Raw genomic sequence first — 22193 nt, 5'->3', positions numbered from 1 at the left:
AGCATTTTCCTTATTTTAATGCGATGTCATTTAATTTAATTATAATTTCATTTATCAGATAAGAAAAAAATTCTATAATCAGCTGCCAAACGTTTAATTTTTTTTATCTTTTATTAATTATAAATTCAGTGAATAATTCAAGATTATTTTGATAAAGGAATTACCGAAAAGCGATAATTATGCTAAACAGGTCATTAGTAAAAATCTTGCCTAACTGCCTTTTCTGTTCTGATCGAAATACATAATTTATAAGACACAATAGTGAATGTATAATTAAATTTTCTTTTTTCTTCTTCAATTTTTTGCATATTTACTAAAAGGATAATATTTGCTAAAACTGCTCCTTCGAAATTTAAACTATAATTCCATGACAAGCCATTCAATTTTGTTTGTTTGACCTTTTCTGACCAATTTTGAAGAATCGCGATTATTTTGCGGGGGAGCACGTATGATCTGTAGATAAGAACAGACCTGACCCTGAAAAGACTCTCCTTTTTGTTGAACGTGAGTAAAATATAGGATTCAATCTTATAGGTATATTCTTTTTTTCAGATTTTCACTTTATTTTTCCTCCTGTGAAATATTTATTAGTTTTCTCTCTTTCAAACGTTTATATGAAATTTCACGATAAACACATTAAATTTATTTGATTACGCTTCAAATTCGAAGATTTCCCATGTTGTGAACAAAATAACTAGAGTATTTTTGTTTGGATTTTAATGAAATTGGAATAAGCTGCAAGGAATGTGAAATTCTCGAATGATATCGTAAATGGGAAATCTAGTTCAGAAGGGGTTGAAATGGTGGGGGTCGAAATTTTCATTTCACTGTAACTTTCTTAATATTGAAGATAGAAAAATAAATCCAATTAGCTAAATTAGCGCAATATTTTAAAGTTCAGGAAATATAGTTCAGTTAAAAGGTGAAAAGTGATTTTCAAGCTCTAATTTTGACTGTTTTTTCTAACATCAACAATTTATTTTTCCAGATAATAACTTAGATCTAAAGGAATAAACCTTTGCCTTCCAGCTTGCCGAGAGAAGTTTTTTAAAAAAATCTTATATCTATGAAGAATTTTTTTTCTAACAGGCAGCTGCAGATATTGCTTCATTCAACTTCATAAACATTATTGAAATAAAAATTTGAATAACTTATACATATAAATTTGTATTGGAATCCCATGACAATGATTATAGAAATCCTCATATTAATAAATTTTACAAGGATTTCGTTTAATTTTTTTTATTGAAAAATACCTCGAATAGAGGATTCTATAATCTATGTATAATTCATTTTTCGATATTTTTTTTTTTTTTTTTTTTTTTTTTTTTGTCCTCCGAAATATTAGGTGACGGTCGCAGAAGTTATCATCTAAATATAAAGCAAACTTTCATGGTGAGCAATTTTCATTTGTTTTATTGACCTTATAATTTGAGAACTACATTACAATACTGTTTGAGATGAGGTTAGCAACTTTGTTTTATTGTTATATGGTGAAGATGATGAACAAATCCAATTCTACTATTGAAATCTTGTCCTTTGCTGTATAAAAATGTTCTCCAGTTAGTTTCATGAAATCATTTACATATGTTCCACCATCATTGCTACCATGTTCTACTTCTATCTCTAAAATTTCAAATTTTGAAAATTTCATTTGATTTTGTAATTTCATAACACCGTACTCTGACAATAAGGGTAACACATATATATATATGAAATGACATTTTTGAATCTAAATGAAATCGTAATTAATTCCTAAATATTATTTTAATTTACCCCATGTTAACTTCATTTTAAAATGTTCTCTTATTCCCTGATCCAATTTTCACTTTTTATGTAATTAATTCTACACGCGCTCTAAAAAACTGATGATTTCAGCATTTTCATACGCTTCGAGTAAAGCGATAAAAATTCCTAATGCTTGCAACATTCTTTTAAAGATAACGAAGATTCCCTTTCCTAAGTCTACAAAATCAAAGGAATCCGTATCAAAATCTTTTAGTAAAATCCCTGAAGGGAAAATTTCTATCTCTTTTGGTTTTGTGTCACGATGAGAGAAAATATCTTTTATCATCCTTTGTTTCTGGTACAAATTATGCTCCCAGGATGAAATAAAACGAAGTTAAAAGTCTCTTCCTCCCGGTCAAGCATCTGCTAAAAATATATTTAAACACACACACACACACACACACACACACACACACACACACACACACACACACACACACACACACACACACACACACACACACACACACACACACACACACGCACGCACACTCACGCGCACACATTCACACACACATACTTAAAAAAGTGTGTATATATTTCATTCTCCAAATTTCTATGCTAGAAAGAACGTAAAATTGGGTGACCCAGTACAAAAGATCAAACCTATACATGATGCAGATATTCAAAAAAGATGGAAATATCAGAATTTTGCGATAATTTTATTTGAAGACAAAAAAAAAAAAAACACTGAATATTATAAGGGAAGCCAAGGAGATTTGTATCTAGATGATTTTTTTTTCAAGCTGAGAGACAATTAGTAATTTGGTATACCCTATTAGCACAAGATATTGCAAAGCAACTCCAATATATTGTTCAATATTCTGAATCCCGGCCAATATCTTGAAGATATCATACCAATACTGTCGGGCATTATGTTCTAATAGGGAAGCCTTTAGTCATTCAGTCATCTTCTGAGCCTTTAGTCATGCAGTGTTTTATAAAGATACTTCCATTTCACTCGGTCAGGTCATTGTAAGGGGCAGGAGATTAAAGTTTAGGATTTCCACAATAAAATTTCCATTATTCATTCTTTTGTTTATTCGAATTTTACTATTGCCATTCTGATGTAAGGAAATATATTCAGAAAGAAAGATCCGACTTAAAACATTTAATTCTAATGCATGGACATATATAGAGGCACATGTAATACATAATACATATGGATAAGAATGTTCATTCTATGTATTCAGCAAATTACATTTGTTATGCGATAAATCTCAAATCGGAAGTCCACTTCTTGCTCCATGTAAAGCCATTGATCTTTGGTTATTGAATTCATTTCTGTAACATATCGATCTTGCAGATCTTGAGAAGTATGCATGCTTTCTAGAAAACTACCCGTTTTCCAAAGCTTCAAACTATAGCTTGCAGAGCATCTTAAATTCTTAAAAACTAAAATAATACTCCAAGCATTTTAGAATTCCATCGGCTTGTTTATTCTTTCAACTTAACAGCATATCTTAAAAGCATTGCCAGATTCCAGAAGGTTGACAATTGATCATCAGCTATTATACAAAAAATAAACGAAATAATATTAACAAAATATGTTTATGACAGAAAATATCGTTTGCTGTTACCTTTTAATAATATTTCAGCAGAAATAAAAATAGTAGCAGTTATAAAATATCTGAAAAGGAATCGTCTGCTGAATGTCAATTAACAGATTTGGATTATGTTATTTACCGAACAAGTAGTTTGAGTAACATCAGCTTTAAGCATTCGTTACACCAATGGTTGAGAAATTCCAAATCCTCTGCTTTATTTGGTTGCAGATTTCGTAGGGTAACATTCGAAAACAGTTAGGATAAGATCACCATTTTCATCTGTGAGGACGACCAATGATTTTTTTCCTTTGTATATGCAACTATCTACTAGGATTTTCTTGTACCCATTGTAAATCTATTTACTACCAGGGGCTCTTTTGATCTTACAATGAAATCCACCTTGCACTGCAACAATCGATTCACAGTTTTATTACAGCGTCATCTAAAATGATAAATCCTAGAGTATTTTTTTTAACAAAGAAATAACTGCACCGTTTTTTACCAGGATTATTCAAACCCAAGGAATAGGACTTTGAACTTCATTTTACTCAGTGATGTATTGTGTATGTTCCTATACATATTGTAACTAGTAGACCCGGCCCCGCGTTGCTGTGGCTAAGGTTTTTGTTATATTACATAGTAGTAAACTATTCAAGGGAAACGGTAGGAGAACACCAGTCATGGGGACCACCATGCTTTTTTACACAGATGCCATTTGTAAAAAAACATGGGGACCTCCATGATTGATTTTCTACTACCGTTGATATTGAGCAAAAATCAATACAAATTTTTTTTTTATTTCTTTATTTTTTGTATTTAAGTTTGTAACAAATAAGTACATTACAAAGGTGTTAGTAAAAAAACACGTAACACTTAAACTTATAAATGAGGTAGGTAGGGCAGATAGTTTTAAATCTTTTATTAATGTTTATTAATAAAAGATTTAAAACTATTTTAATGTTTATTATTTTGAATTATAAATACTTTTAATTTCAATTTAATTTAGCCCTAATCTGTGCACAATATTTTTGGTTAACCTGTCTTTAGCTAACACAAATAGATTTGACGGATTTCCTACACATGAACATGCAACATATAGTTGCCCATGAAAAAAACATGGATTTTCCAAATCTAAATCACAAATGGACATTGTTTCGCCTTGAGACTTATTTATAGACATGGCAAAAGCTAAACGAATTGGAAACTGTAACCTTTTGAAGGGTATCGTAGATCCTGATGGTATCATCGGAATACGTGGCAACAGGACCACTTCTCCTTTAAACTTTCCAGTTAAAATGGTAGCTTCAAGTATATTTCCGGTGATCTTTTTGATGACCAAACGCGTACCGTTGCATAATCGAGGTGGATTTAAATTACGCAGGAGAATAATAGGTGAACCAATCTTTAACCGAAGGTTATGTGGTGGCATTCCAGGTATATCTAGTGAATTTAAAAATTCAATTGGAAAATTTACACTATCATTTTCATCAACAACAGTATCGATTGATTTAAAAGACATCAGATCGCCTGGTAACAACTGTTGTATTTGGAAGTTAATTTCGTCAACATCAACATTTTTGGCTGCCAAAATAGCCCGAGCACTGAGCCAGTTATGATTCAAGTAATTACTCTGTATATCCGGAAAAATACTCTGAATCAATTCATTTTTTCCCTGAAGAACAGAGCAGAAATTGTCTGGCAGTTTAATGCATTGCGTATTTGGTTGCAGTTCTATTTTACCGTTCCCAATATTTAGTAATTGTTCAGAAAATATTTGTGCTGATGGATCATTTTGCAATTATAAGCGCATGTTTATGGCCAATCGAAGTGTTTCAACACTTCGCCATAAGAATGATTGATTTAAACATGCATTAACCACACCCGCGAAAGTAGAGCGAGGTATAACCGGTAAGGTCTGACTGAAATCACCAGACAAAAGTAAGATAGTACCACCGAAAAATTTATCATTGCCGTTTAAATCTTGCATACTTCTATGCAATGCTTCGAGTGAATATTTGTGAGCCATTGTGCACTCATCCCAAATTATGATTGAACTCTAAAAATTGAAACTGAACTACCAAAAATTGAAAAAGTAAGAACAATTGAATTTCATTGTATTGCGTTTACTACGAAATAAATTTAACTTATACTTTAGCCTCAGCAACACGTGGTAGTTATGCCATTAAATTGTAGCTTATGTGAAACGTTGGTACTTTTAACACAGCGCCATCTGTTAGAATACTTACTCAATCCAGTCAACAGATATCGCCATCTGTTAGAATCGCTTGGAGCTAACAGATAATTGTGACTGTCCAATAATGAACAAATAATTTGTTCCTTCTTAATACCTTCCTTCTTAGTATAAACCCTTTATGATGTATAATAAATCCTATAACTTCAGTGATACAGATTCTGGCTTCCTCAGCTTAAAGGAAAGATTTTTTTTTTTTAAAAAAGTTCTATATTTCACACATGAAGTTGCCATGAAATTTATTCCGTCATTGATACATTTGTCTGTTGAAGTAATTCAAAATTCATTTACAAAATGAAATCAGTTTCAGAAACATTTATTAAATAATGATAAGCATTGTAGCTGAAGTGAATGATAGCTGAGTTGATGATAGCTGACATAACTTGATACGTACATGCAGTTAATTAGTAAAGAAATGAAAAACTGAAAAGATTATTGTAACCATTTTTTATTATCATATCTTCAATAATTTATATAAAAAAAGATAAAATTTCATTTATCATACAAATGGGTTAATATTTTTTTATTATCCGATTAGAGGAACTTATTATTGGCTTGTTCACTTACCTTTTTACGATATCCTTAACAAAAGAAATAAAATCATTTAATTGAAAATTTAATGAAAGTAACAAATGTTATTGCCGTACAACATTTTTCTTAGTAAACAGTCAGATAAATAATCGGAATTCATTCAAAACGAAAAGTAATAATTATCCGTGTGCACCTCCAAGTATTTTTCCAAACTTCTTTATAATTAAAAAAAAAGCAGAATTTTAGTATTTTATATTAATCAGTGATCCGTTAAAACGTTTGTAATTAATCATTTTCAAATAAAATATCTTATTTCAGAGAATTGCCACCGTGCACAGTAATACAAAATTCAAACATAAGATCGTGATACTTTATCCGTTGCAACGTATCAAATTTATTGTATGCATTAAAAAATAATTGTGGAAAATGATATCTTATTCCAGAGAAACGTTTTCGGATAGGATCATAAATAATTCGAACATTCGGATTCGAAACGTAACGCAAATGCGTGAGTTTTTCTACTCCAGTTGGGGTAACGCTATGCAGATTAGAAATTTTTAATTTCCTTTATTCTGTTTTATTTTAATTCAAAAGTACTTAAGAATGAATCTGAAAGATCGATTAATTAACAATGTTTAATTTTAAATGCATCAAACATTAAGAAAATAAATAGAATCGTTTCAAATAATCAGCCGAAAAATCTTAAGCCTAGCCTCATGACTGTTGGGGAAAAAAACTGAAGCCGTACTCATTTGGCGGTGGGGAAAATGAAAAGATTTTTTTGGCGGGAAAGTTAGTTTTTAATTAATAATTAAAATTCTAATTAAAAATTCAAAAAAGGGATATCCTATCTTTTAAGTTAGATCAAACTGCACACGGTGTGCAAATTTGATTAAAATCGGTTAAGTAGTTTAGGAGTCCATCGCGGACAAACAACGTGACACGTAATTTATATATATTAAGATTCATTAGAAATAAAAATTTTAAACTCGCTCCTTCTTATTAAATAAAACCGAATGTGTTGATTTTTAACATTCACCATGTTATATTTTGATTACGATGATGTGTATTCTAAGTGATGCTTTTTCCATTTTTAGATTACATAGATGTTTATGCTATTTTTAGATTATATTAGGTGCTTATTCTAAACTCCATGTTTGGGAAACTTGAACTTAACCATTTAGAGAGGTTTCACTCTATCAAACAGGGTTTCACAAAGTAGGCAACTTTATTTTAATATAATTATTTATATATTATTATCTGAAGCTTGATTGTCTAATGGATATGATTGGATTTTATATGTGAGTTTTTTTGGTGCAAGAGCCACATTTCAACAAGCTGCTCCAATACGAGTGTGCTTGGAGTTGAAAATTATTATGTGATGGAAACCAACTTTCTGGCACAGTAGAGTTACTCATCAATAGACAGACCAAATTGTAAAGCTGGGTTGTTGTTGACATAATTTTTATTGTTTTTGGTAAATAATTTTATATGAGAATAACTGTCTAATTAATGTCAGAAATAATTATTTAAGCAATGGAATTATTTTTTTACATTAAAACTTGAAATAAAAAAAAAGGAATTCAATAAGGATCATCACTTAAATCAACAGTAGGGATTGCAATACCGGTATACCGGGATACCGAATACCGGTATTTTAAGCCATTTGTACAATTTTGTAATACCGGTATTCACAAGTTTAAATACCGGTTTTTCGGTATTTGCTGGAAATTTTTAAAATTGTCTCCATTATATGTTCAGGCATAGCGAACATAGCAAAATAGTATACGTTTTTGTTTTTATGTCTCCCTAACGGGAGAAATTAATTAGCTAATTAATTGCTTAAATCTAAATTAGCGAAACATGGATTATCCCTGAAAGAAAATATTGTATCCATAACAACTGATGGAGCAACAATTATGAAAAAAGTTGGAAAGTTGATTGGTGCAAATCAGCAGTTGTACTATGCACATGGAATTCACTTAGGAGTAATTAGGAGTATTATACCAACAAAATAAAGAACATCCAAATACTGTGGATATAGAAACTTCGGATTCCAACTTTGAAAAGAGAGTGAGAGTGATATTGACACTGAAGACTATGACAATGTAATTGTTGAAGAAGATATTCCTAATGAGGATGAAATATTAACCTATCAAGAATTGCTTCCTATAATTTATAAAGTTCGAAAAATTGTTAAGAAATTTAAACGTTCCCCTATAAAAAGGATATATTACTTAAATATATACTAATTGAAAATAAAACAGAATATATGTTAATATTAGATTCTAAAACACGTTGGAACAGTTTACGCCTAATGATGGAACGGTTTTTGAAACTGAGAAATCCAATCCAAAAAGCAATAATCGACTTAAACCTGTAAATTAATTTTTCAAATAGTGAATCCGATTTAATATCCAGAACTGTATGAGCTCTACTTCCAATAAAATTGACTATTGAGGCATTATGTGGGAGAGATTCTAATTTATTAACAGCTAATGCAACAATAAATTTCATGTTGCAGTCACTGAAAGAACAGCACACATCACTATCTGAAGAATTATATATTACATTGAAAACTCGCACAGAAGAAAGGCATACCGAAATAGAAAATGTCTTATGGTATTTACATAATTATAGTGATTTTAAAAATGAAAATGAAAAAGAAGAAAAGAGCCAATTCAAATCTGATTATGTTTAGATTAAATTTTCTTAACATTTTTTAACCCACAAACCTATCCACATTCAGAAGAATTTGGTTCAATTATCGAAGATTATGATGTCACTACTGTCGATAGTGAAAAGGAATTGGCTCTTAAACAAAAATTAGAATTAGCGATAAATAAAATAAGTTATAAGTTAAGAATAAAATAAGTTATAAGTTTATAAGTAACAAATTATTTTTTGTGATATTTACACTCTCTAACATAACTGCCAGAAAAAAACAAAGAAAAAACAAAGAAACTCCTGTGTTTTCATTCTTTTTCTAAAATTTCTAATACCGGTATTAAGATTTCAAAAATACCGAATACCGGTATTGAAATTTTGGTCCGGTATTGCAATCCCTAATCAACAGGTATTCTCTTTCCCGAATTTTCTAGCATATTGTCTAATAAAAGTTTTATCGCTTTCCTCATATAAAAATTTCAAATCTTATCCAAGGCCATGAACGACAAGAGTGGACAAACACTTATTTTTAGATATCCCCAAATGAGCATTTTGTGCTTCGAAGTATAGTGAAGAAAACAGAATTAACAACATTTAGATAAAACGAAGAAAGAATGAAAAAACTTTTTTTGCATCGATTGCTTTTAAAATTTGACAATGAATTGCAATTCTAATGACTAGATCACATACTAGACTTCATTTATCTAAGCTATTGCATTTTTTACCCTATAGCGTTTATATACGTATGGATGTATAGACCGATAGACGGCCAACCATTTTAATAAAAATGATCCAAAATCTTTACACTACATTTACTTTAGATGCTAAAACTGTTAACATTTTATTTATCTAGGAGTTAATTCTTTGTGGTCATTGTGTCAATTTATCCTTGGAAAGACAAACATGCTCCCGATGAGTTTCGTTCAAATTTGAAAGAAATCCACAAATTTGGTATTAACACCACATAACTAATTTCTTCGTCTAGCTTTAAGATTTTTTTTAAATTATCGTTTTCACTAACAGACTGATAGACATAATTTCAAAAATGTTTGTTTTCGATCTCAGGATAATTTGAAACTTTGAAATCAATTTTTTAAAGATTACAATACTTTCTATCAATTCAATACTTAAATATTAGAATAGTTCGTATAGGAGAAAGTTAAAAAAATTAGTTTATGAAAATACTTTCGTAGCAAAAGACATTGCACGATATTTCCACCATGTTGCGGTATTCTGAATGCTGGTGAACATCGAATAGATAGATATCTTAACAGTTTTTAGGCATTTTGTGCTATTAGTGTAAGTTGCGTCATACATCTTTTTCATTCTGAGATGAAACATATTCTCTGGTTTTGAAGTGTTGCTTTAAAACGGGACTTTAATGTGATTAAACTAAATAAAATCTCTGGTTTTGAAAGTACTACATCTAATACTTTTTTTATGTACATCACCAATTACACGTTCGTTCTTAAACCACGTGCAATTTGTTTTAAGGTTAACGGATTTTAAAAGAAATAATGGACATAAAATCTTTAAAAAGACATTAGTATTTTATTAGTATATAAGAAAAAGAAAAAAAATAATCTTCCCCTCATCAAAATCTGGAGAACAAAACGAAACTTCATAATATCTAAGTAAATCAGAATTAGAATTATATCTACAATATTTTCTTATTTTCATAAGATGAATTATTAGGATTTTTTTGTTTCTATGTTATTCATTTATATCCTTCCATTTTTTTTGTGCTTTATGATTTTCGAATTTCGCTTTGTTCTCCAGACATTTAATAGAAAAAATAAATATTCTGATGAAGTTTTTTTTTGTATTTATTATTTTACAGTTTTTATTTACCTTTAACGATAACTATTGTGACCAAAATTGAGATTAAAACATACCAAGCGGGCCATAATTCTAGTCGAATGCCAAGCTCATACCGTAATCAAAATTCGGGCGATTCTGTTTGTGATAACATCCATATTCTAAATAATCATATAAAAGTTCAACGTGAAAAATTTTCTATTAATATTCCAAATTTCCAGGAATACATTTTCTAATTAGTACATATTCTGTATATTTTAATAGAATAGTAAGTATTGTAGTTAATATATTTCATAATTCATAAAAATAAATATTTGGGAATCTAAAAGTTAATATTTCCCAATCTAGATTTTAGATGGTGCCACGATTGTTAAAGCAGCTTTTAATTAAATGCGGCTTTAAGCAGAAAAAATAAAGCAATGAATGCGAAATTAGACTTCCCATTCTTTTTTTTACATTAATAGATGTGTATCAAAAATTATTAATAATTGGAAAACATCTATTCGTTTAGTGCAAGCAGATGCTTCATGTTTTTGTAATTTCGTTTTTTTTTTCTCTCTTGAAACCTGCTGCCGTTTTTTTAAACATTATTTTGTCTCGCAGTAGAACAAACAAAAATTTAGCAAGGCTATTTTCTATTTATTGATTGATTTGAAATTTCTAATTTTGTTTACTGTTTGTAATGTTTTAAATACTCAATGCCTGAATTAGGAAGAAAGAGATTTAAATTAAGAAGACATTAACCCATTTCTTTTATAAAAATTTTTTGCTGGTGAAACTGACGGTTTTTATTTTTTTACAAAAGTAGTAATAGTTGAAAGACTAAGACAAAGTAGTAATAATAAAAGTTCTATTCTTGCATAGACAGGAAATATTTTTATTCAAATGTATTAACTATCCACATTAGACACGCATTCCTTTATAAATAATATATTAAGTACTTCAGAATCTATAAATAAAGCTTTCAAGAATATTGAACTTTAGACGAGCTTTATTGTGGATCAGAAACTCATTGATTTTTTTTATTTAGCTTTAAAAGTTGTCGAACAACTTTTTTCCATTAAATTTTGATATGCAGTATAAATGTTGGTGTGACATATAATTTTCTTATCAGTGTTGTAGCCCTAAACACATGATAAAACAGTTTTTTATTACGAATTCTATACCATTTTCGCTACAGAACTCTGTGAAATTTTTTTATATAAATTTTCTTACTGAGGTTTCCCACTTTTTATACTAAAAGTTATTTAAATTTATTTATTATCATTTATATGGATCTTTTTTCTACGAAGTTCCATTGGGAGGAGAGTTGTGGAAACGTTTTTTGAAGAGGAAATTGGAAACTTGGTCCACTAATAAAGACTGAATCTTCAAGAAGATTATATTGAAAAGTAACCAGGTTTGTATGTAACTCTTGCTAATAAATTTATTTTATTCTCTACATTTAAAATTATTTATGCCCTTTTGGATGGCCTTATTATATTTAAATAAATATTTTTCTTGAAATAAAATTCTGATTGATTAATATTTTTTAAAACTTTATTATCAGCGTAAGTTTTTTTTTTAATTTGGTATAATTTCAAAAATAGCTCTTTATATACCTAAACATGTCTTTTTTTTTAAGCTTTCAAGCAAAAAGGGGCAAAATATATTACAGCATTTTCATTCAGTGAGTATGCAAAAAATACTTATACTGAAACAAACTTTAGTTTCATTAGAATATAATGAGTTTTATTATATTGAGAATATTGCATTCTGATTTGGAATTTTTAAATTTATTTTTCTTTTGGTAATTTTTTATTTATTTATGCTTAAGGGGACAGTGAACTTCACAAGGCATTTTTGCGACTTTTTCACTTAGAGTTATGAAAATTTTTATGTATATGTATTAAAATATAAATAGGTCAAATTTCTGTTTTGGAGACTAACTTTGAAAGGAAATATTATTTTTTTAAAAAATAAAAAGATGCATAATTTTTCTAAAAATTTCAAAATATTTCAGGTGATTGAATTTTTAATTTTTTCTAATTACCCAATGTAATTTTATTTTAAACAAAACTGTGCATGATTTTGTAATTCCAATTAAATGCTAATTTTTTAGAAATATTTTCATCCGTACTTGCTGAATTTTTATTAGAGTTTTGTGTTTTTTGGAATTAAAATTAACTTCTAACTATCTAAAAAGTCTCGAAATATAAAATGCATACCTAATTTTCTTTTAATGTTTAATCGAAAACTTTATTATCACTTTTATTTAATTTCATCAAAAATTAAACGTTTCAAAGATATTTGAATATAATTACAATATCATTTTGAAGAAAGTACTTAAAATGCGATTTTTTCATTTTGGCCTTTGAAATATCCATTTTATCGAACAATATATTTTATAACACTATTTTAGTTGAATATAAACATATATTTTTTAAGGGAAAGATAAAAATAAAATTTCATATTTCTATCGATTTTTGCTTATTTCTAAGTCCACTTTCCCCTTAAATGGAAATTTGATTACTTTTCTGCAAAATAAACAAATATTTTCTCCTAGTACAAATTTTGGGTTTACTATATAATTTTCCTATTAGTGTGATGGTCTCTATATCATTAAATAAAACAGTCTTTCACTAGAAATTTGAAATTTAAATGATATATTTTATGCATTCAGGAAGTATGTCGACTGCTAATAAAAATTACCTTACATGTTTAAATTATAACATCCTAATTTGTTGCAAATATAACTTATAATTGCTTGATTAGATTTCGTTGATAATAAAATAATCAACATTAAGTAATATGAAGTGCTCCAAATTTTCAGGTGAAAGTAATAATAAGTTGCCATATAAATTTGTATTCTTTTCATATAACTTATACCATTACATATAGGGATTGCAATACCGGACCAAAATTTCAATACCGGTATTCGGTATTTTTGAAATCTTAATACCGGTATTAGAAATTTTAGAAAAAGAATGAAAACACAGGAGTTTCTTTGTTTTTTCTTTGTTTTTTTCTGGCAGTTATGTTAGAGAGTGTAAATATCACAAAAAATAATTTGTTACTTATAAACTTATAACTTATTTTATTCTTAACTTATAACTTATTTTATTTATCGCTAATTCTAATTTTTGTTTAAGAGCCAATTCCTTTTCACTATCGACAGTAGTGACATCATAATCTTCGATAATTGAACCAAATTCTTCTGAATGTGGATAGGTTTGTGGGTTAAAAAATGTTAAGAAAATTTAATCTAAACATAATCAGATTTGAATTGGCTCTTTTCTTCTTTTTCATTTTCATTTTTAAAATCACTATAATTATGTAAATACCATAAGACATTTTCTATTTCGGTATGCCTTTCTTCTGTGCGAGTTTTCAATGTAATATATAATTCTTCAGATAGTGATGTGTGCTGTTCTTTCAGTGACTGCAACATGAAATTTATTGTTGCATTAGCTGCTAATAAATTAGAATCTCTCCCACATAATGCCTCAATAGTCAATTTTATTGGAAGTAGAGCTCATACAGTTCTGGATATTAAATCGGATTCACTATTTGAAAAATTAATTTACAGGTTTAAGTCGATTATTGCTTTTTGGATTGGATTTCTCAGTTTCAAAAACCGTTCCATCATTAGGCGTAAACTGTTCCAACGTGTTTTAGAATCTAATATTAACATATATTCTGTTTTATTTTCAATTAGTATATATTTAAGTAATATATCCTTTTTATAGGGGAACGTTTAAATTTCTTAACAATTTTTCGAACTTTATAAATTATAGGAAGCAATTCTTGATAGGTTAATATTTCATCCTCATTAGGAATATCTTCTTCAACAATTACATTGTCATAGTCTTCAGTGTCAATATCACTCTCACTCTCTTTTCAAAGTTGGAATCCGAAGTTTCTATATCCACAGTATTTGGATGTTCTTTATTTTGTTGGTATAATACTCCTAATTACTCCTAAGTGAATTCCATGTGCATAGTACAACTGCTGATTTGCACCAATCAACTTTCCAACTTTTTTCATAATTGTTGCTCCATCAGTTGTTATGGATACAATATTTTCTTTCAGGGATAATCCATGTTTCGCTAATTTAGATTTAAGCAATTAATTAGCTAATTAATTTCTCCCGTTAGGGAGACATAAAAACAAAAACGTATACTATTTTGCTATGTTCGCTATGCCTGAACATATAATGGAGACAATTTTAAAAATTTCCAGCAAATACCGAAAAACCGGTATTTAAACTTGTGAATACCGGTATTACAAAATTGTACAAATGGCTTAAAATACCGGTATTCGGTATCCCGGTATACCGGTATTGCAATCCCTAATTACATATGTAGCCCACATATCTTTGAGCGTTACAAATATAAACATCAGAAGAATTTCTTGTAATTTATAATTAAATAAATTCTATCAAGCCATAATAGACTTTTCATGGTTTTACAATAAATTAATAATAATTACAAAATTATTAATGATAATTGGAAATAATTAATGATAATTGCAAAAATTAAAATTTGTCATTAATTGCTTAAAAATTTTAGTAAAGCTCTCAAATGCAAATATTCCTCAAAATCTTGATTTCGAAACTTTTTTGACAATTACGATATTTTCTTTATATTTCAAGAGATTAAAAAAGATATTTAATATTTACCTATTAATTAGGCATTGAAAAATCCTCTGTATCGGGAGGTTAATACTTCAATTGAGTTTTGTTTGTTTTCTAAAAGTATTCTTTATGGTTTTTTTTAATTCATCGTTGAAATAGAAAATTGAAAACATTTAGTTCGTTTCATAGTAAATGATTAAAAAAAAATGTGCGCAATTTAGAAAAATAATTTGCTACATTATTTAGCAAAATAAAATGTTTTGCATTACATACATCATTTCTTGATTTATTACATATATTATCTGCTGACATAAATAAATCTTCGCGTTACAGAATGTCATTTAAGTTTTACTCTAAATAATTGCAATAATAATTCATTTCCGAACAATATATGAAATGAAGATAAAACTGAAATAATATTCTAAAACAAACAATACAAACGAAATCAGTTCCAAACGATTTTTTGTTATGAGTTGAAATTGATTTATTTTTGATTAATACGTTGCCAGCTAGAGAAAAGAAATTCTTTTTCGGATAAAAAAGGTAAAGTGCAACAATAATTACATGATTCTTGGTTACACATGCTCATTGTTATACATTTTCATTGTTTTAATATTTTTAATTATTGTGTTATATTTTGAATTGATGAATGATAACCTGTTATTGATTTACATTTTACAGCAAATCTGCCCAAGCTCTAACTATGTTGATCGAATTGTCTTGGAATAAATTTTCACCTCAGTGAATAAACTTTTCTCTTTATTTATAATTGCAAGCTAGATGGTCAACAGTTTATTATGTACATTTCAATATCACATCTCTCAGTTTGTAATTTAACAAATGAAATAAATCAATTCAAGAATTTTGAAATCAATTCTTTTACAAGTGTTTCTTTAAAAGGTACTAAGAAGTAGGTTTGTTTGCTATTTTTTAAATTAATATTTTCTTATTCAGATAATTCACACAATCACATTTCTGCTACATTAAAATTGATCTTTAAATTTTCAATAAACTTATTCAGAATTGGTATTTCTTTTTCTTAGAGAACGATATCGAGAGTATATTCATTACAGCCATTGTGAAAGAATTATCAAAACATGTGTTTATCCTAAAATATCTTGATGATGACTTCTGAATTCTTGATATAATGTGTTGATGATTTTAATACAGTTTTGATACTGGCACTTTCATTTGGAGCGAAAGTTCATCGGGCAACAAAATGGCTATTAAAAAGGGATTATTAGTATTTTGTATACGCGAGACAGAGAGAATCTGCGCTTGCATTTGCATTTTGTTAGGCGCACTCTTTGATTTACACGTACCGAATCTGGGACAAAAAATTCGGAGAACAGAAATGAGCATCTCAGCCGTTTATTTTGAAAGTGGGGCAAGTCCATTTTTGAAAAAAAAAAAAAAAAAAAAAAAAGTGGAGATAATGGTATTATAGATAAAACTTGTTATGATCTTTTTCATGCGTCAACAATTTAAATTTTAAAAAAAATCAAATTCTTGTATTTTGGATATGGAAGTTTTAGCTCTTAACAGTATTGAAAATCGGTTTATTTTGAAAGTGGTGCAAGTCCATCTTAGATTGAAATTATTTTTGGCCGAATATATTACAACAAAATTTAGATTCGTTTGCTGTATGGTGAAATAAATGTGGCCGTTTGATATTATTTCTGAAATCTAGGGTGTTTCTATCTATCTGCCTTTGATAATGAAAATCGGTGGTTGTACAGTTTTTAATAAATAATAAAAAGTATATCTTAATTTTGTGTTTCGATAAAAATAGAGCATCATGTGTGCATCTCTGATCAGATGTACATTTAATTAGGCCCCCATAACATATGCAGCAGAATAGAACTGCGTTCACTTACGCCAACATCTAAATAGATCTGCATCTAATTATATCTCAATCAGGTGTGCATTTAATTAATCTCGCATCAGACCTGCATCTTATTACATCTGCATCTACTTAGAGCTGTAAATAAGTAGATATATTAAAATCTGCATCTAATTCGATCAGCACCTAAATAGAACTGCATTTTATTAGGCCAGCATCTAATTATATCTGAATGCGGGATGCATCTTATTACATCTGAATCTACTTATAGCATTAAATATATTAAATTCTGCATCTAATGAGGCCCACATCAGATCTGCATCGAATTAGATCGGCATCTAAATAGAACTGCATCTAATTATATCTGAAGGCTGTCTGCATTTTATTACTTCTGAATCTACTTAGAGGTGTAAATAACTAGAAATATTCAAATCTGCATCTAATGAGGCCCATAGCAGATCTGTATCTAGTTAGATTCGCATCTGAATAGAACTGCATCTTACTATGCCCGCAACTAAATTCAGCTTAATATTATTTATTATATTTGAATCGGGTCTACATCTTATTAGGCCCGCATCTAAATAGATATGCATCTAATTGTATCTGAATCAGGTCTGCATCGAATTAGGCCCGCATCAAAACTGCATCTTATTACATCTGCATCTATTTACAGCTGTAAATAACTAGATATATTCAAATTACCTCTAATAAAACCCACATCAGATCTGTATCTAAATAGAACAGCCTCTAATTAGGCCTGCCTCAAGGCTGCATCCAATTAGGTCTGCATCATAAGTGCATCTAATTAGATCCATATGAGCCGTCCATTTTGAAAGTGGGGAAAGTAAGTTTTTGAAAAAAAAAATAATTAGTTATTGGTAGTTATAGATAAGACTTGTTATGACCTGTTTATGCGTAAACAATTTGAAGTAGGAAAAAAAAAAAAAAAAAAAAATCAGATTCTAGTAATTTGGATATGGTGAAAGTCCATCTTAGATTGAAATTATTTTTGACCGAATATATGTGGGTGTGATGGGTTTTAATGCATCAGTCCACTTGAATTAGTTTAATCTTTTTATTCTTGATTAACAATTGATGATTCTGATGAACTTTACAAATGAGAATTCAATGATGAAGGAATTTATATTACATGAAGATGGACAGTTGATGTCGTTCAAAGGATCTTTCCCACTTACGCGTGGTGCACTGGCATTTTCAGAGGAATTCTTCAACGCAAGAATTCCAGTTTCGGCCCTTTCGCAGAGTATGACGGCTTCTCGGTTTCCGATCGCACCCTTCTCGGCGGACGTCCGTTCTCTCCCCTCGTCTCGTGAACTCTGAACTCTGCACTCCGACTGCTGGCTATCACCGGAAGAACGCAGAGCGCCCTCTCGTGAAGTTAATTTACCACATCGCTCGGCCATCGACATGTGAGGTCCTCCGAACTCTGAAACACACAAATGAAGGAGAAAAAAAGAGAGGATATTGAAGACAAAGGATAGAAATAAAAAAAAAAACAAAAAAGGGTGATGATGAAAAAAAGAAATGTATTGATCTCAAGTTGCAACTGCATCAGTCCAGGGCTTCATGTGATCAGCTGAAGTGGAAGTTGTCTCGGGCCCTTCATGAGATCCTACTTTTGCTACGTCGTAACGATCATGTGGCTTTATCTTGACCACTTTGTAAGGTCCAAGGAACTTAGGTCTTAGCTTCAGACCTTCTCCTAGCTGGGTTCATTTAATTGCTACCAAGTCGTTTATTTTATAGAGTGGGGCAATTCTACGATGTTTGTTATATTGCCGTCGGTTCTCTTCTTGAATTTTGAAGATATTTGCTTTGGCCTCCTCACGAATTGTTTCTTTTTCTTGAATCATGGAGTGCAAGAATTCTTGATCTAGGATTTCTTTGATTCTTAGGTCCGTTTTGTTTCGCATCTTCACACCTGTCCCGCGAATGACCTCTAGTTCCATCGTTTCCGGTACAACGATGAGTTCACGTCCATCCACCTGTACGTACAAGACATCTTCTTTTATATGGTAATCATCTTTGAGTTCTTTCTCGACCAGAGTTTTCAGCAATTGCATACGTTCGTCAGCTTCTTGTGCAGTTGCGATCTTAGATGTAATTTTGCTTTGGGAACGGGTGACCATGCACACTGCATTTCTGCTCAATGCATCTACCTGTTTATTTTCGGTGCTTACCAATTCATTATTCTGAATAAGACTCAGACATTTTGGCGGGAAAATTCCCTCCATTACTAATTGATCACTTATAACTGCCTCAATCTCAACGGGTTTACATTCCTCATTAAAAGCAAATGAAAAGGTTGCAGTTTGAGCAGAAACTTCATTTCCAAAACAAGTTTTAATTTGTATATTTCCCGTTGTTTTTTTGATAGGAAAAAATGATTTGTTCACAATTATAAGTTCACTTCCTGAATCTTTTAGAAATTTTACTTTTTTTCCATCCACAAAAATATCAATATATTCTAGCATATTTTTTGGCTTAGTTCCAATTCCCGATATAACAAATTTGTTTTCTGTCTCATTTTCATTTGTAGATTTTTCAAATCGTTTTGGACAGTTACGAGCGAAATGAAAGCTTTCCCCCTTTTCCCCGCATACATAACAAATCCTTTCCGATTTAATATTTTGATATTTGTTTCGACGAAACGATTCACTTTCCATTGCATGTTTTTGAAACCTTGATGCTTTCGTTTCACTACTATGTACATTAGAATTACTGACTTCAGATAACGATTTACCCCGAGATGAAAAAAAAAAAAAATCACATTCGCGACCTAACTGAGTTGGCGGAAACCATGTTTGTCCTTCGCGAATAGCTATGTATTCTTTAGTTTTGAAATCCAAAGTTTCGAACAATTTATTAGCAACAATTAGATCAAATAATTTTTTAAAATCTCTTTTTACTTCTCTTACCTGACAATAGTAATCAAATGTTGCAGTTAATCGCGATGCAAATTGAACATGCGATTCGCTTGGTAAACGTTGAGCATTTTTAAAATTACTAAGACATTCTCGTGGTGTCGGCTGAAATTCAGCTAAAAATAACTCTTTTAATTTTTCATAATCCGACAAATCCTGCTCAGTTGCATACGTTAAAACATTATTAGCTTTAACCCCTAGCAAATTAATTAATATCTCAGCTTGGAAGTCTTTAGGAACTTCTTTAATAATAAATGCCTTTTCTAAGGAAGTAAAAAACAAATGCAACGCCTCAGGTTTATCAGGAACAGAAATTGTTAGTGTTTTAATACTTATTAAATTTTCAACACTAAAAGGCACGTTTGATCGCTCATTAGGCAATGATTGTTTTTTCAATTTTTCTAGCTCAATCTCCTTCTCGAGTTGGGCCAATTTCATTCTTTCAATCTCTAACTTGGATTGTTCAGTAACTGCCTGAGCCGTACGATCCTCAACGATCGATTTTATGACGCCACGGACAAATTCTTGATCCGTTTTAAAAACATCGGAATTCTCAATTAATTTCTTAAGTTCCAAAATTTTAGCATTTTCTGACACAGTTTCACCGAGTTCTTCGGCAAGTATTTTTAAATCACACTTCTTTAAATTATTTAAGATACTCATTTTCAGAAATATGAAAGACTAAATATAAAACAGAAGTAGCACAGTACCTTTTAAAATTTGCTGTTCACCGGCTTCGAGCCCCCATGGTTGTGGGTGTGATGGGTTTTAATGCATCAGTCCACTTGAATTAGTTTAATCTTTTTATTCTTGATTAACAATTGATGATTCTGATGAACTTTACAAATGAGAATTCAATGATGAAGGAATTTATATTACATGAAGATGGACAGTTGATGTCGTTGAAAGGATCTTTCCCACCTACGCGTGGTGCACTGGCATTTTCAGAGGAATTCTTCAACGCAAGAATTCCAGTTTCGGCCCTTTCGCAGAGTATCACGGCTTCTCGGTTTCCGGTCGCACCCTTCTCGGCGGACGTCCGTTCTCTCCCCTCGTCTCGTGAACTCTGAACTCTGCACTCCGACTGCTGGCTATCACCGGAAGAACGCAGAGCGCCCTCTCGTGAAGTTAATTTACCACATATATTAAGGCAAATTTTAGTTCCAGTTGCTGTATTGTGAAACAAATGTGGCAGTTTGATATCATGTCTGAGATCTAAGGTGTTTCCATCTATCTATCTTTGATAATGAAAATCGGTGGTTGTAAAGTGTTTCACAAAAAATAAAAAGTATATCTTAATTTTGTGTTTTCATAATAATATGTTTAGTTCCAACACCGATTGTTCATTCCAGTGACTATGAAATAAATATCATTGATCATAAGTTTTTGTTGTCAGGACATTCAATTTACCGAACGATCGTGATTCTGGAGTGGTAGAACTGGCAATCCGGAAAGCCAGTTTCTAGTATATTCCCCAGGATTGCTATAAAATAATACGAAATTGTTGAAAATATAATAAACGCTTAATACATGAAATGAAACGCGGATATTTATTTTCAACCAAACCTCCGGAGAAAGCGGTTTTAAAAAGAATAAGAATGGCGATGGAGAAACCATGAATTGTTTAACTGTAATATAGTTATAATAATATTATTATTATTGAAACACAAAATTAAGATATACTTTTTATTATTTTTGAAAATCTATACACCACCGATTTTCATTATCAAAGATAGATAGAAATACCCCAGATTTCAGACTTGATATCAAACGGCCACATTTGCTTACATACAGCAACCGGAGCTAAATTTTGCCGTAATATATTCGATCAAATATAATTTCAATCTAAGATGGACTTGCACCACTTTCAAATTAAACAGATTTTCAATACCGTTAAGAGCTAAAACTGCCATCTCCAAAATACTAGAATTTGATTTTTTTTTTTTTTACTTTAAATTGTTTACGCATAAAAAGATCATAATAAATTTTATACTAATAAGATAATGGACTAATAAGATGCAGACCTGATTCAGATATAATTAGATGCATATCTATTTAGATGCGGATCTAATTAAATGCAAATCTGATGTGTGCCTTATTAGATGCAGATTTGAATATATCTAGTTATTCACAGCTCTAAATGGATGCAGATGTAATAAGATGCAGTTCTGATGTGGGCCTAATAAGA

At 30.1% G+C, this 22193-nt stretch overlaps 1 long non-coding RNA gene across 1 annotated transcript; it reads left to right on the top strand.

Moving 5' to 3' along the window:
• Window positions 1–365: 365 nt before the first annotated feature.
• LOC129987856 (uncharacterized) lies at window positions 366–12273 on the top strand. Its single transcript, XR_008785604.1, has 3 exons — window positions 366–504; window positions 11895–12001; window positions 12227–12273. It is a non-coding gene; the product is annotated as an uncharacterized LOC129987856 (long non-coding RNA).
• The last annotated feature ends 9920 nt before the right edge of the window (window positions 12274–22193 follow it).

Source organism: Argiope bruennichi, chromosome 10 (genome assembly GCF_947563725.1).
Source record: "Argiope bruennichi chromosome 10, qqArgBrue1.1, whole genome shotgun sequence".
Lineage (NCBI taxonomy): Eukaryota > Metazoa > Arthropoda > Arachnida > Araneae > Araneidae > Argiope > Argiope bruennichi.
Note: the sequence above shows the minus strand (reverse complement) of the source record. Positions and strands in the feature narration are given on the sequence as shown.